This window comes from Lacerta agilis, chromosome 8 (genome assembly GCF_009819535.1).
Source record: "Lacerta agilis isolate rLacAgi1 chromosome 8, rLacAgi1.pri, whole genome shotgun sequence".
NCBI classification, from domain to species: Eukaryota; Metazoa; Chordata; class Lepidosauria; order Squamata; family Lacertidae; genus Lacerta; species Lacerta agilis.
In genome coordinates, this window is record NC_046319.1 from 36,781,731 (window position 1) to 36,798,381 (window position 16,651).

Sequence of the window (16,651 nt, forward strand, 5' to 3'; positions counted from 1 at the left end):
TTTTAGGTTAAACCCATCACATTTCCACATCAATTTGCATTTTTTCTGGGGAGAGTGGGGGGGGTAGTCCTCAAAAAAAATTGCCAGCATTTTAGTGCTCCATTTGTTCTAATAACTGTCAGGGGTCCTTTACCTTTACCTTTTAAGGACATTTGTACCGTATATGCAATTCTTCCTAATAGGCACAATATTGCAAGTAATTTCCACTAATACTGTACAACACATTTTTTGTATTTAAAAATATATATATCATATTCTATTCACTTTCCCCATAAACACACATTTCTTTACACACTTGTTTGGCTGGAAAATGGCAGGCACTGCAAAATTTGGAGAAATGCAAAGTTTGAAGGACAGGTGCCTTTCAGTTAACATATTATTGTTGGAAATCAAAATTAGGTAGGTTTAGCAAAATGTGAACTGAATTTAATTTCTCCCTGTTCCCTAGAAAATAGTGGCCTACCATACAGGAATGTTATGAGCTGAACATGAGAAATACTGGGTGAGTCTTTTAAAAGAATCCCCATGGAACATGTGTACTCTGTATCCACGGGGCCTCTTTTAAAGCACTGACCCTGTATTAATGTGTATGCCAGAACATATGACCACATGTGCAATACTGAAAGGGGGGCCAAGACAGAAAGCACTCCTGCCCTTAGGGGTTTAGTGATTTCTGTCCTGTCCTGCCTTTGCTGCAACCAGTGGTGTTTCCATTCCGCTACAGTTCAGCTTCTGCCAAAACCTATGTGATTCACTCTGCTACGGTTGAAATGAAAGTAGTTAATTACGTAATTAGTTACAACTTAATTTCATGAAAGTGAAACGTCCAAAACAATGCAGAAAACATTGTTTATGGAACGCTAATCAAATTAGCAGTAGGGATAGCTGGGATAGCAAACCGGCAGCTGGGATAGCTCAGTCAGTAGAGCATGAGACTCTTAATCTCAGGGTCATGGGTTCGAGCCTCACATTGGGCAAAAGATTCCTGCATTGCAGGGGGTTGGACTAGATGAGCCTTGTGGTCCCTTCCAACTCTACCATTCTATGAAATACCACTCATATTCGCTTGCAAGATTGCCATTCCTGACCTTGGATGAACATGCAAACTTCAGCAATGTCTGCTAACGTTTCCGTTTCTGACAGAATATTCTGACATTTCTACCACCTTACACAATTGCTTAGGGAACAAGGAGGGCAACTAATGGATTCTCTGCTCTGCAAGACTTATGTGATGTTTTTGTGAACTGAAGTCTCCACCTTGGATGCCTTTATAGGAGCTTGATCCAATTGCTGGAAAACCACCACTGGGGGGGGGTGGACTGACCACAGCTGGTGTAATTGTGGGAATGAGGGAATCTGAACACACACACACACACACACACCCCAGTTGGTGAGCTTGGAGGGGGCAGGTGCTCACCAGTAGACCTGCCCCCTCATGAGTTAAGCAGGTTGGGGGCAGCCCCTACGTACAAAGCAGGCTGAAAGCACTGTTGATCCTCCTGCAGTCTGTTCGGCCCAGCTGGCCCAAAATTCCACACCCACACCCGCCAGCTTTCAACTTATAAGGAGGAAAGGCATCTCCATGCTAAGCCCAGGGGATCAACACAGCATGAGCATACAGCTTTGAATACAAACACAGCAGCCTCTCATTTTGCAGGAGGGAGACTCTGCAGAGAAAACTGCTGCATCTACGTCAGAAAAGGAAAATTATACTCCTGGTGACTCATATTCAGTGACATTTAACAAAGGCCGGGAGGGGGGGGGAGAGAAGAATAAAATCCTATCAGTACCTGCCTCCTTCTTCCGGGTGAAATTCAAGAGCTGGCTTGATTTATCTTGCCTGCAGCCTTGTGGCCAGAGAGAGACCCCTTTCTCCCCTCCATGCTTCCAGAGTTCGCTGGGAAGGGGTAGATTTAATGAAACACTCTTGAGAACTGCAGCTCCATGAAGGGAACAGGGCTCTCCTAAAACAACTCTCAGCATCCTTTGGGGGTGGGGGGGGGGGAAGCCATGAGTGTTAAAGTGGTAAAATAGTGCTTTAAACATATGGGGTGAAGGTAGAAAGTGGGAAGGAGAAGAACAGGAGCTGAGGAATCTTAAAACAAACAAACACTGAAGGAGACTCAAGTCACATCTGCAATTTACATTAAAGGCTGAGAGTTGTTAAGAGGACCCCTATTCCCCTCACAGAGCTACAACTCCAGAGTGATTTAACTGCCAACCCTCTTCCCAGGGAATTCTGGGGCTTGTTCCAGGGTGGGTGGGCCACAACAATTTAAAATACAACATTAAAACAAATGACAATCACAAGAATAGGGCGAGTCCTGAAAATATACCTCTCAAGTGTCAAAGGCATTTCGCAAAAACTGTACAGTGAAGGTGCCAGGCGCATCCCAGTGGGGGAAAGAGTTCCACAACTTTGGGGCTGCCCCAGAGAATGCACCGTCCTGGGCCATCACCACCACCCAGCTTCACAGGAACTACCAAGAGGGCCCCCTCTGCCGATCGTAGCGCCTGAGAGGGTGTGAAGGGATATTTGGGTCAGCCACTGTGGGAACAGGTTGCTGGCCTAAGATGGGCCACTGGCCAGATCCAGCAAGCTCTTCCTATGTTCATCTCTGTCTTCTACATCTGAAGTACCTCTGAGCCCCATACAGAAACAATTTCTCCAGCACTTACTTCCCGATACCCCTCAACATAACAGGAGAAGAATCCACCTTCCTCATTTCTATTTATTCTGTGATGCTCTGCTAGCTGCCTTCTATCCTTGCATGCATCATACCTTTTCTTCCTCTGGGAAATTAATGAAAGCTGCAGCTGTGGAAGAAGAAAAGCGAGGCAGGCAGCCCGCTTCCCATTTCTATCTGGCCATGGAACTTTATAGGCTAATAAAAATAATTAGTTGCCATCAGGGCAGGAAATGAAGAGGCAGCCAGTCAATTCTTAACTTCATTTGGGCATAGCATGATGCAATCTAACACGGTCCCCCGAACACATTGGGAAATGAAGCTTATCATTTCCCCCACACAGATCCAGGCTCTGGGCTGAAGGCGAAATGCCCCCTGCCCTAAATCCAAGAGGCAGCTGTACCCCCAGACCCAGAAACGTGGCTCTGCTTTGCTGCTCTCTGCTGGAATACCCCCTTCCTTTATGAATACTTTCGTCCCCCAACATTTTAGCTGTTAAGTGCACAAATATTCCATTTTATCTTTGGAAAGTTTTCTCGTGTGCCTTAGATATATGTGGGTCAGATTCCAGGTTTCCAAGTAGCCTGAAAGTACTTTATTCATTTATTAATCATACTTATAGTGTGCCTTTCCACAAAGGGCTCAAGTCGGCTGGCATATATGGATTCTTCCTTCCCAGTTCCCCCCCCCCCAATAGATTCATAGAACAACCCTGAAGGGAAGGTTAGGCTCCGAAATAACGACTAACCCCAAGTCACACAGTGAGCTTCATAGGTAAATAAAGGGGGAAATGATCTTTCAGAAACCTTAAGATTCGGTCAGGCTAACAGTTCATCAAGCCTCCTCCAAACTGCAGCATCTTCCCAGGCTCTCAGGAAGAGAAGGGTGTTTTCCAACACCAGATCCTTCAAACGGGAGAGGGCATGGATTGAACCTGGCTCCTTCTGCATGCAAAGCAAGTACTCTACCACTGAGCTGTGGAAGCCATGATAGAAGCATCCCATCCCTACTAGGCTTGGATGCTGAGCAAAGATCTGCCCAGCTCTGTAAGAGAGTCAGACGTCCACAGAGGCCACTCACTCACTAACTGGCAGCCAAAATGGATTATTTGACATTTGACACTAAGGCAGTTTAACTTCGCCAGGGAAAGATTAGATTTCTGATTTTATGTTTGCTGTCATTCAGTTTCTCTCTCTCTCTCTCTCTCTCTCACACACACACACACACTGAACTAGGGTTGCCAGGTGTCCACTATTTGACTGGACAGTCCACTTTTTCACATTATGTTCACTATTTCCCCCCACAAAATAGTGGACATTTTTTTATTCAAAAGCTTTATGATGAAATGGTATTTTTATACGTGTTAAAATGTTTGTAAGAAAATACATAATTTAATTTAATTTAAACCCCCCCCCGCTTGTCCACTATTTTTCGGAAGCAGACCTGGCAACCCTAACTGAAGCGGCCTTGGAAATCAAAAGATAGCCCATAGCTAACATGATGAAAGACTCTGGAATTGTTTTCAACCCCTCCCCCTCCAACGTGCCAAAATAAAGAGCCAGGCAGATGTGCGTCAGCTTCCTAGTAGCAGCCCTTGGAGAGGGATAAAGACTCAAGGAGAGGTGAAGGATTTTCTGCTGAAGAGAGAATGCATCTGTTCGCCTAGTTCCCTTCAGAGAAAGAAGCAGAGCTGGTGGCTGGCACCCAGCATCCAGGGGCAGTTGCTGGGCTGCCAACAAGGCCCATCACTGAGGGGCCCTTTAAAATTAATTCTGCTCTAGGGTCACTATTTCCCATAATGCCCTGCAGTGCCGCCATGCTGGGAACCATTATGGGAAATGAAAAATGAAGGCTAGTCTCAGCTTCTTGGTACTGCTCAAAGTGCTACCTCACTGCTGCCACCAAGTAAAACCAACAAATACAGCTCACTGATTGAAGAAACACATCAGAGTGGTCCTTGTTTAGAGAACCTTCACACCTGAAGTCACCCTTGAAAGAAAGGTACGCTTCTCAGTGTTTGGAGCATAGGGTGTAAGATTTTTAAATCTACCTTGTAAAGGAGGTACTAAATGGCTTGATTTAATTATTTCTAACCTTCATAGCCCCACATTCCTTGAGAAGCTCAATGAGAACTATACAGTGTTTCCAGGCAGCCCTGCTAAGCAGGGACCCACTTAGATTCAGCAAAGCTTCCACATTCACTGCTTCAGGCCATGGCTGTTGAAGAGGATGCAAGCTAAAAGTGGTGGAAATATTCATTTATTGTGAAAGCTATCAAATTACACAAATTAGGACATGATGCTTTGCTTTGCTTTTATTATTGTGTTGCTCATTCAGTTTGGAAGGAGAAATATGAGCCAGCAATTTCAGTAATGCTGTTTCTAGACTTTGGAGATGTAAAAAAGTATCGTGACTCCTGAACAACGGAAGCCACGTACTGCTACCTCTCTGGCTTCTACATCACCATAATTCTTTCCCACATGCTGTCAATCGCTTCCAGGGATTTTTCTTAACAGCTGGAAGCTCAGGGCAGGATTTAGGGGACCCATCCGATCAGTGCAATGATTTCTGTTTTGCACAATAGGACTCCATCTTCCCCCACGTCTCCTCCCTCTACTACTTCCCCCAATGTAGTCCGGAGGGTTGGGGGAACCACTAGAACAGATTTAGGGGGTGAAGGAAGGGAAGCCCTCTTGCACAAGCCAAAATCCTTGCTCTGATAGATGATGTTACTTAGTATTAGTTTGGATACCACGCTTACTCTTTAAATGCAATAACCTAGGGTGTTTGGGGGGGGGGAGCCAAATCTGTAGCCCAAAACTAAATCCTGCCCTTCTTTCTGTATTTGTGTAGAATTATGAACACCATATAGTAGGGATGGCTAACCTGTGACCCTCCAGGTGTTGCTGAACTACATGTCCCAGATGTCCCAGGTATCTGAATAAGTGTGCATGCACATGAAAGCTCATACCAAGAACAAACTTAGTTGGTCTCTAAGGTGCTACTGGAAGGATTTTTTTTGGTACATGTCCCAGATTAGCCACCCTTGCCCTACAGACCTCTACCAAAGACAGCAACGGCACCTTACCTAAGGCTGCTTGCTTCCAGCACAGCCAGTTATACAGAGTACAGATGCTAAGTGAGCACTTTGCCAGATTATACTAGTGTCTTGAAGAATACGTGGGAAGCCTAACATAACATAGATTAAGCCATGCTGGATTAGGGCCAGCATCCCTGCTCTCACAGTGGCCAACCAGGTACTCGTGAGAGACCCACAAGCAGAATCCAAGCACAAAAGCACTCTTCCCCTCCTGTAGTTTCCAGCCACTGGCATTCAGAAGCATTGTTGCCTCCAACCTTGGAGTCAGAGCATAGCCATCTTTGCTAGTAGCCATCATTTATAGCCTTATCCTTCATGAATTTGCCCACTCCTCTTTCATCTAGGTTGATGGCCATCACTGCCATGTGTGGGAGCAAGTTCCCTATCGCATCACGACTCTTAGAATTGTCTCCAGATCCAAAGCAACCGGGGGTGGGGGAGTAATCTTGCGGTATCTCTGTTGTAAAAATCTCTTGTTGTCTTCTTTTGACATCTGCCAGGAATGCGGATGCCACGGCTTGTGGTCTTGGGTGTGTCGGGCATATTTGTTTTGCAAGCATTAAGTGGAAAAGACTTAAAACCTCAGACCAGGAAGGGTGTCATGACCATGACACTAGAGACTCCGAAGCATTAAAACATTTTCGCAACCAGTGCATCACCAGAGATTATTGCAATGCCACTTGGGGCATGGAAGTGTCAGTGGCTGTGGGAGCAACCAAAGGACATGATTTTCATCCCTTTGGCTCTTCTGGGATGAGGAGGCATAGAAGTCACCAGGACATTTTGTTTGTTTACTTTTGCTTGCCCCATGAATAGAAACAACTGTGGTTGCACTGCTGGACTAGAACCAGGGAGATCAGGGCTCTGTGCACATTAGTGGCTTAAAACAACAAGGTCGTTCCCCCCTGCTGCATTTCAAGTAGGTGGTTTTTTTATGCTGCTGTACACACAAGAAAAGGTGTGGGCTTGTCTTCGCCTGATGTGCATAACCTGGTTTGCTTCCTGCACCAACAGCCCTCCCCCAATTCCTAGCCAATGAAGCTGGTCATCTGGGCATGTGCTGTCATCTGTCCAGCACTTTGACTGATGGGAGAGATACAACACTCACTGAGCAGAAAGGAAGTGGATGTCTGCTAGAAGGCACAATACTGAAGCTGCTCTCAATCCACGGTGAGGTGTGTTTTGCCTCCGGTGTGGCACGCATGACATAGGCCAGAGGCAGAATGGCCTTGGGATATGTGCAGGTTGCAAGATTCCGGAATAGCAGCAAACACTGAGAACACAGCGCTCTCTCTGTGTGTGTGTGTGTGTGTGTGTGTTCCCGGAAAAGGAAGGAGCCTTGTTTTTTCTGGCCATGGAAACAACACTGAAAGCAGAGCAAGGAAAGCAGGGCAGGAGAACAAACAGACAGTAAACACTATACTTTAGGGATCTTGCACAACAAGAGGCCAGGAAATGATATTTACGCAAGAGCAATCTGATAAGAGCAGCAGCTCTCATGAAAATATGAAGGACAGGTCTATTGACAGGAAGTAGCCGCAAGAGCTAAATAAAAACATCCAGGTTAATAATACCAACTGCTGGGGGAAACCAACTGAAGGAAAGGATGGTCTACTGCAGGCATGTCCAACTCCCAAGAGACTGATCTACTCGCAGTATAAAAATACTGGCTGTGATTTACCCATTGCCATTGCCGGGCAAATTTGTTGAGCTTTTTTTGGCGGGGGGGGGGGAATCTTGGGGGCACCTGACAGGCCAATCATCAGATACAAGAGACTGGATTAGATGGAACCTGCTTGGTCTGATCCAGCAGTGCTTTTCTGACTTGCAAATGTATGGCTTCATTTGTTCAGAAAACAGAAAGGTGTGAGTTGATAATCCTTCCGTTTGGGACTAGGCAACACCATAGCTGTCAAGTTTCGGATTTGAAAATATCAGCAGCCTCACCTATCCCGGGGACAGTCACATGGCAGTGGTGGGCGGAGCCAGAAGCAAAAGCAGGCGGCACTGGTGTGAACGTGCGCAGTAGGCTTACTGTATTTTGGAAACACTGCCCATGGGCTACAACGCCTGTAAGCGCAGGAAATGGCTCCCGCTTGCTTTGAGGCTGCAAGGAGGCGAGGTCTTCCCAGTCCCTGGCCAGCAGGGGGAGGGAGAGGAGCTGCTTCCTTTGAAAAAAACGGGAAATTAAAGGGATATAAAAAATAAGGGATGGCAGTGGGAAACAGCTTGAAATAAGGGAGATTCCCGGGGAAAACGGGATACTTGACAGCACTGCCTTAAACACGGTGCCCTCCAGATGTTGCTTCATTGGGTGTCTTCTATTTAACCTGCTCCCATCAGCTCCAACTCCCATCAGTCCAGCCAGAGTGGCGAGAAAGGGCACAACGCTGGCTACCTCTGGCCTAGAGGAGAACAAAGGGTGAAAGAGGATTGGTTTCCAGAAAGCACTTGCTGGAGAAATGGGCCGAGGACACGCTGTCAGAGCAGGAACCACATTGCACACGTGTGCATAATCAATGAAAGCTCTGCATACCCAGGTGCACACGGTTCCAAGAGATAAGCTGCAACACCCCCGGAGAGGCATGCCAACTTATCTTTTATTGCTTAGATGTCACAAAGGCACAGCAGTAAAAACGTGGCAGTAAATCATTCCTATCTCGTGACACCCTGCCAAAAGCTTTCCTGCCTGCCTCCATGTGATCGCCTAGCTACAGCAACTCATCAGCACAGCGGGTGATATATTTCAAGCAAGTGAAATCCTTTGAACGCTTGTGCCTTCACATGGTGATTCCCAAGCACAGAACTGGGTACAGAAAAGGAATTGTCCTTGCGGGGGGGGGACTCAATCCCTCGCTCTTCCATTATATATTTGTATTTGCACCCCATCTTTCCACCAAATGATGCTCAGAGGCAACTGAAACAGAGAGGGCCTGTCATCAGAATGCAAGAGCAGCTCTGCAGGGCCAGTCCAGCATCCTGTTCTCACAGTGGCTGACCAGAAGCCTGTGAGAAGCCCTCTGCATTTGTGAATCTCACCAGCTGACACTCCAAATACATACCATCCCTGACAGTGGATGCAGAATACAGCCATCAGGGTTAGTAGCTGTTGTTAGCCTTACTCCCCCATGATTTTTTTTTACTCCTTTTTTAAAGTTGTGCAAGTTGCTGGCCATCACTAGACCTTTTGGAGGAGAACATTTCAATGTGCTGCATGAAGTAGCACTTTTTTTGGCTTGTCCCGAATTTCCCAAGACTTGGCTTAATTGGATGTCTCCCTTCTCTATGCCAACCAGCCCCCCCCCCCCGCGTTCACATACAAAAGAATCTGATTGAACGGGACAGCTGAATCTCACAGGTAATGCAACAACTTCCTCCATCTTACTAAGGGCACAAGGCTAAGTTAAGAAAGCCAGAGAAAACTAGCTCACCTTACTCTGTCCAATGGTAGGGCTGGCACTGCTGCCACCCCATGAAAAACCCCATAATCCCAAGCAAAGGACAGAGTGAGATTGCCGTCAAAGTTTCTAGATGAATTCAGCTGAGAGGGAGGATCCAGGAAGCATCACTGTTACCCAGAACACAGAGTGGCCAGGCTCACTTGTGCTACCAGAGTACTGCTACCCTGAACCCCAAGTTGCTAGGCTCATCTTTTGTCAAAGAAGCTTATTGAGAAAATAGGAAAGGATACCACAAGACACTGAACTTGGAGTGAGCATATGTTGCAATTTAAAATGCTGGCCCCCCATCTCTGGCAATGAACAAAAAAGGGGGGGACACCTATTAAGCAGATTGAAGGCTACATGCCAAAGCTCTTCCTTTTCAAAAATTCAAAACCATTACAAAATTTGTATATGAATAATTCACCCAGAATATAAAAGGATCTATCACTGTCTCTCTTACTGTTCCAAAAGACGACATAGGAAGTCCTGTGTTACCTAAGAGTGCTTTGCAACATTTACTTGTGTGCTTTGAAATGACATGAATTATTAAGACTACAGCTGTCAAAATGACAGACCAACAGAGGGAACCTGGGGCATTCTCCCCATCACACCTCCCATTCACCTTGCTTGTTCGCTTCCTAAATCAGGACCCACACCTGGCAGTCAACTCCTTACCCAGGCTACATGTTAGGCGATTTTTAAGAGCAAAAGAAGAGAGGACAGTAATTTAATTCAGCTAGGCAAACACATTTAAGTTCTGCATTGACTGACACAAGATGGGGAAGCTGTGGCCCTCCAGCTGTTGTTGGACTCCAGCGCCCATCAGTCTCAGGAAGCATGGCCAATGGCTAGGGGTGATGGGAGTTGTAGTCCAGCAACATCTGCAAGACCACAGGTTCCCCATCCCTGCTTTAAACCAAAGTCAAATCCTAACATTATGTCCTCTCATCCTTCCTCTCTCCTTCAATAGCTCATTTTAAGCCAAGCAGTATATAATATCTTTATTTAGAGTGGTCAGGTGCTGCAATTAGCAATATGCAAAAGAGGCTGGGATAGCACCCAACTGATTAGCAAGTTGTGAAATAAACAGAAGAGTCTCCAACAGTGCCAGACATCATGAAGCAAACAAAGGAAAACACCTGTGTACACGCGATGAAAAGCAAGCATGTGGAGTTTTGGGGATCACCTAATCACACAGGACAAGTCCAAACAGTCCATCAGCTACCTATGTGCTTTTTGGGGGTATTATTTTTAAGGATGTGAATCGATTTATAGGAATAAGAGAGCATTCATCGTGTAAACAACCTACACCTGTGCAATAACCGCACACTCATGTCAACATCAGCAATAAGGAACCAGCTATGTCAGAATGCCTGACCTGCAACTGCTTTTCCCATGCTGGCACATCGAAGCAGCTGGGTGCTCGATCCTGTAAGCATACCTCTGAGGCAAAAGCTTGTCTATTTTGCCTCTTTAGACTATCCTGGTCCTAAGCTCTCCCACGAGTGTTGCGAACAAGAGGGCAATCAATCAAAATATGAGTTGCAAATTTATCGTCAAAAGACACAGATGGCAATGCATCTCTAAAAACCAGAAACTTCAGTTGTGTCCAGAGCGAATGCAGACCACAACCACATGATGGTCTTTTTATTGTGAATTCACAACAATTTGTGTTCATTAAGGTATTGGGGCAGTTATACACAATCCCACTTTCAGTATCATTTACACCTGCAAAGGTTTCGGGTGAGGACATACTGCTTTGTTCCAATCAATACATATCTCGTAACTTCCTGCTGAAATCCTGGAACCATGCCACAAATGTTCCACATTTCTTTTCTTTTTTTGTCCCGCTTTTCTTATTCTACAGTGCAAGTGTGCCCCTCCGCAGGGCAATGATGTGTTAACATTGGGGAAGCACTACAGAGTAACTAATAAAGCTGAATGATGTGTGGTGTGGTCCACTATAAATCCACCACTAACTCACTACTGCAGAAGATGCATACTTGCAAATGTCCAGAGCTGCCCATGCTCCATACATGGTACACCACTGCCACATTCAAGCAGCTTCTCGTACAGGATAGACTCAAATCACTTGCAGAACCGCAAGCTAGCAAGAAAGTTTTATTTCATCATCTGCTTACTGCCTCAGGCAGGATCCCATGCAAAGATCTTTTGAAATAGCTTATCTAATGAAACAGCCAGGGACTTTTACTTCCCCCTGACTTTCAGTGACCTTAGTGAACAAACTGCAGCTTGGCATTGCCGACTGCCAGCAGAAACACAGGAAGCTGCCTTGTACCATCCAACAATGACCCATGAGCAAAACAGCATTAACAACAACAGCAATAGCAATGGAGAATTAAGACTTAGGTAGAGCCTTCTAATTTGTGTTGGGTTTTGATGCTAAGGGTGAAAGGTGCTGGAGGAGTGAGCAGTTCTAGCAGGAGTTATGCTCTGTCTTCTCTTAATGATTTTCTTGGCTGTATGCTTCTGTGCTAAGCTTGTTAGATGGTCCTAACATGGGCCAGTGTCACTATTTAGACAGTATTTCTAAAGGGAAAGAAAAGCAACACAAACCACAGCAATGCAGTTATCTAGCATGAGCTATCCGAGTCCTGGAGCACACCACCAAAGCCGCTGGCATCAAGTCCACGCTGTGCACCGGCTGTTAACACTGCCCTCCAGCGCCCCATGTGCTGCCCCAGTTTTCTCCAACTCTGCAACACACGCTCAGCTCAAGCTTAAACGATGAGAAGCTGCAGCAACGCATTCTGTAACCATTGGACAGTTCAGTTACTAGGCTAGCATCTGAGCCAGTGGCAGCAGAGCAAGGGGTGGGGGAATTTTAAGAGAAGGGTGATGCTATCCCAACAACCTCGTTTTAAAAAGCAAAGATAGAAATTTAATTAATTCATGCATCTCGGCCCTAGAGTTTAATATAATAATTGGCTAGATGGAAGATGCATAAAGAGCTCTTCAAAATAGTCCCCCACCCCACCCCTTCTCCTTGCAGTGAAAGAGAATTAAGCAGATGGAAAAGCTTTTGTCAGCCGTCACAGGACAGAGAAGGAAAACAACACACGCGGAAAGGGCACAGCGCAGTACAGTTGGAAGGACGGCAAAGACAATCCTGGCAGCATCACTGCAAATTGCAGACCGTGTTAACAAGCTTAGCCAGTGCTCTAAGTATCATAATGCCATTATACAAATCTACGGTTAGACCTTACTTAGAATATACTGTGTCCAGCTCTGGTTGCCTCGCCTCAAAAAGGGACATTGTAGATCTGGGAAAAGGTTCAGAAAAGGGAAACCAAAATGATCAAGGGGGGGGGGGAACAGAGAAACTCCCCTATGAGGAAAGGTTATAACTTTTGGAGCTTTTTAGTTTAGAGAAATGGCAAGTAAGGGAGGGGAGAGATGACAGAGGTGAACAAAATGATGCATGGTGCAGAGAAAGTTAATAAAGAGAAGTTTCTTTTCCTCTCTCATAATACTAGAACTCGGGGACATACAGTGGAGTTGAATGTTCAAAGATTCAGGAGAGACAACAGCGCACAACTAAAATGTGGAATGTGCTCCTACAGGAGGTAGTGATGGTAACCAACTTGTATTGTATTGTATTGTTCAGTCGTTCAGTCGTGTCCGACTCTTCGTGACCCCATGGACCAGAGCACGCCAGGCACGCCTATCTTTCACTGCCTCTCGCAGTTAGAGGATTGGACAAATGCTTTTCTATGATGGGCTTTTGGCCTGATGCAGCAGGACTCTTCTTAAATTGTTGGGTTATGTTCCAAGCCCACCAGCATGGAATACTTGCGAGTAGCAAAGAACTCCTAAGCAAGTCCTTCCATTGCTCACAGGCCCCAAGCGATGATTTGTACAGCTCAGAGCAAAGTCATATTGCAGCTACATCCTACACAATGATTCAGGTATAACAAGCATTTTAAAACGAAGGGTGAAAGGATGTAATGCACTGAAATTAATTAACTTTTTTATTTAAAAAACAACCCTACAAAATGAATCTGTAGTTTTATACAGAATTGATATTGTGTGTATCCCTCGCATTTAAATGCTTTCAGTTTTTGCCTCCATATCCATGTGTAAAAAAGGATATACGGTACTTAAAATGCATCAAATACATGGGCTTCCCATAGATATCTGGTTGGCCAATGCAAGAACAGGATGCTGGAACTAGATGGGCCTTGGGCCTGATCTAGCAGGGCTACACTTTTATTAGGGAAATGTGTATTATTTAACTCTTTACTCACATAGTTCAACAATGCACTGTTTTGCATCAAAGCAGCTCTCTTTTGCAACCTTAAAGCATAGATAGCATACCGTACATACAAGAATTAGGGATGGGAAACTTACAGCTGATAGCCTTCCAAATGCTGCTGGACTTCAACTTACCCGTACATCAGGGGTTCTGTGAAACCCAGGAGGGCCAAAGAATTCCCCGGCCATTTGGTAAATGATACATCAAACCCATTCATTATGAGAACAGGAGAGACAAAACAGCATTCCTTCAGCGTGGTCCCCTTGCCTTAATATCTCAAAAGCTCAGTCCCTTCCTCCTCCTGCTGAGTAACATGAATAACAAAAGCAGAATAAGGCCTTGTTTGCTCACTGATATACTGCACTGTGTATTTTACAACTTCCCCCTTTCTTTCCTGATTGCTTTACAAATACATTAAGGTTGTTTTAAAGATGTTACTTACCTCTTTGTTTATATGCACATGGTGGGCAAGCATGCTAGTCCTTGAAATTCTCTCTCAGATTCAGAGCAGCTGATACTATTAAATCTGCACCCCGATGTGGAACTGGCACCACTACATTTTAGTGTGGCAGCACTATAGACATCAGGCAGGCACCTACACAGTACTGTTTTTGGCCCTTGCTAAAAACATTTTTATGGATGCGGGTGGCACTGTGGTTTAAATCACAGAGCCTAGAGCTTGCCAATCAGAAGGTCGGCGGTTCAAATCCCTGTGACGGGGTAAGCTCCCGTTGCCCGGTCCCTGCTTGTGCCAACCTAGCAGTTCAAAAGCACACAGTGCAAGTAGATAAATAGGTACCGCTCCGGCGGGAAGGTAAACAGCATTTCCGTGCGCTGCTCTGGTTTGCCAGAAGCAGCTTAGCCATGCTGGCCATATGACCGGGAAGCTGTCTGTGGACAAACACCGGCTCCCTCAGCCTATAGAGCGAGATGAGCGCCGCAACCCCAGAGTCATCCACGACTGGACCTAATGGTCAGGGGTCCCTTTACCTTTACCTAAAAACATTTTTGTTTAGGCAAGCCTACCTAGACACGTAGAATGTTGACATGTTTTAATCTAGTTTTTAGCTTACTGTTTAATTATTTCTGAATGTTTTAAATAGGTTTCTTTTCTTACCAATAATTTTATCGTTTTATTATTTTTGTAAACTGCCGTGAGATTTTATTACAATCAATTCCATGCTCATGGTATTATCATCAGCCGCTTTGAACTCAACATTTGCTGTTGGAAAAGCAGAACAAGAATATCAAATAAACCCACAACAGATGCTTAAAAAGGACTGGGCAGGAGGTAAATCACACCGGCAAAACAAAGGGGAAAAAATATTTTTATGCCAACACCTAAGAAACTGTCTGCTTTATTGGGATATCTGAAACACACAGTAAACAAGAAAGATCCGGAACCTGCAACAGCTGAGATCACTGCAGACAGACTAGTCACAGCAAGAAAGTGGATATCAGATAAACCGGTTAACATTTTGCAACGGTATAAAAAAGTGATATATGATATAGCATTATGCATTATAAAAGATATATTGAAAGATGTGCACCAAACAAATTTATTGAAGAATGGAGTTTGTTAATTATGAGGAATATAAAATTCCAATACAATGTTCAACCTCCTACATTATTTTCACTCGTATAATTTGACACTCTTCTCATATAATTTGACACTCTGCTTAAAATATCACAGTAACCAAGGACACACACACACACACAAATCTGTATAATGTTCCTTAAACCATAATTAACTTTTTTGTATATGGATGCAAGATTATGAAATTTTGGGTTGTATCCCTCCAACAGAAGACAGAGTCACCCATAGGAAAGTACAGATACCCTTGGGGAGTTGAAAAACAGGACATAAGAAGAGCCCTGCTAGATCAGGCCCGTCGGATTCAACACTATAGGGGCCAACAAGATGGCTATGGGGCACTTGCAAGCATGACGCAAGTGCAACAGAACTCTTCCCCACCTGTGATTCCCAGCAACTGGTAGCCAGTAGCACACTGCCTCTGACAGTGGAGCGAGAACATAGCCATTGTGGCAAGAAGCCATTGATAGGCTTGCCCTCCATGAATTTCTCTAAAAAATACCTGTTGTTACTATTTTATCTTTTTGTACATTTTAAACTGCTGTTGCTATTTTATCTTGATAATTTTATTGTTTTATCTTTTTGTAAACTGCTCTTGAGGTTTTTCTTCTACAACCAATTAGTGTACAAATGTTATGAAATAAAATACCGTTAAATAAATATAACCCTCTTTTAAAGTCATACGAGCTGGTGGCACTCACTACCTCTTGTGAGAATGAATCCCATATTTTGTAACTATGCGCTGAGTGAAAGAGGAACTGCTTTTGTCTGTCCTGAATCTTCCTTGGTTTTCCCTGAGTTCTAGTATTATAAGAGACAGAGAAAACGTACCCACTTTCTGAGCACCATGCATGACTCTATTGCGTCTCCTTTTACTCACTTTTTTGCTGACTAAAAGGCCCCCAATGTTGTACACTTCTTCATAGGGGAGCTGCTCTACCCCCGTGTCTTTTGTATCTGTCCCAACACCTGGCCTGCACAGGTGGTACCAACTCTGATCTCTGAACTGTAAGAGCTCCCACTTCTAGCTGTACAGCGGTACCTCAGGTTAAGAACTTAAATTCGTTCTGGATGTCCGTTCTTAATCTGAAACCGTTCTTAACCTGAGGTACCACTTAGCTAATGGGGCTTCCCGCTGCCACCACCGCCGCACTATTTCTGTTCTCATTCCTGAAGCAAAGTTCTTAACCTGAGATACGTTTTTTGGATTAGCGGAGTCTGTAACCTGAAGCATCTGTAACACGAGGTACCACTGTACAGTAAAGCGGCTGGCAAGAACAATTAACACCATACCTGCCTGACGTATTGTATTGCACTGTTGTTTCTTCAGCTTGTAACGCCTTGTGTACAGTATATATAAGACAGCATACAATTAAAAGGGAAAATGAAATGAAATGTCCAATCCATTTAGCTTCAACCTTTTCAGACCCAAGATACACATTTAAGTTTTAACCCAAACATGCCTGGGGGACCCATTTCTTAATCTTTATCATATATTTGCATGGTGATAGTGCTCCTGCTGTGAGCCACCTTGGATCAGGCCAAATCCCC

At 44.8% G+C, this 16,651-nt stretch overlaps 1 protein-coding gene across 2 annotated transcripts in view; it reads right to left on the reverse strand.

The window, feature by feature from the left end:
* KIAA0513 (KIAA0513 ortholog) overlaps positions 1–16,651 on the reverse strand; it is a 47,288-nt gene that overhangs the window by 24,072 nt on the left and 6,565 nt on the right. The gene's annotated exons all lie outside the window — the stretch shown is intronic.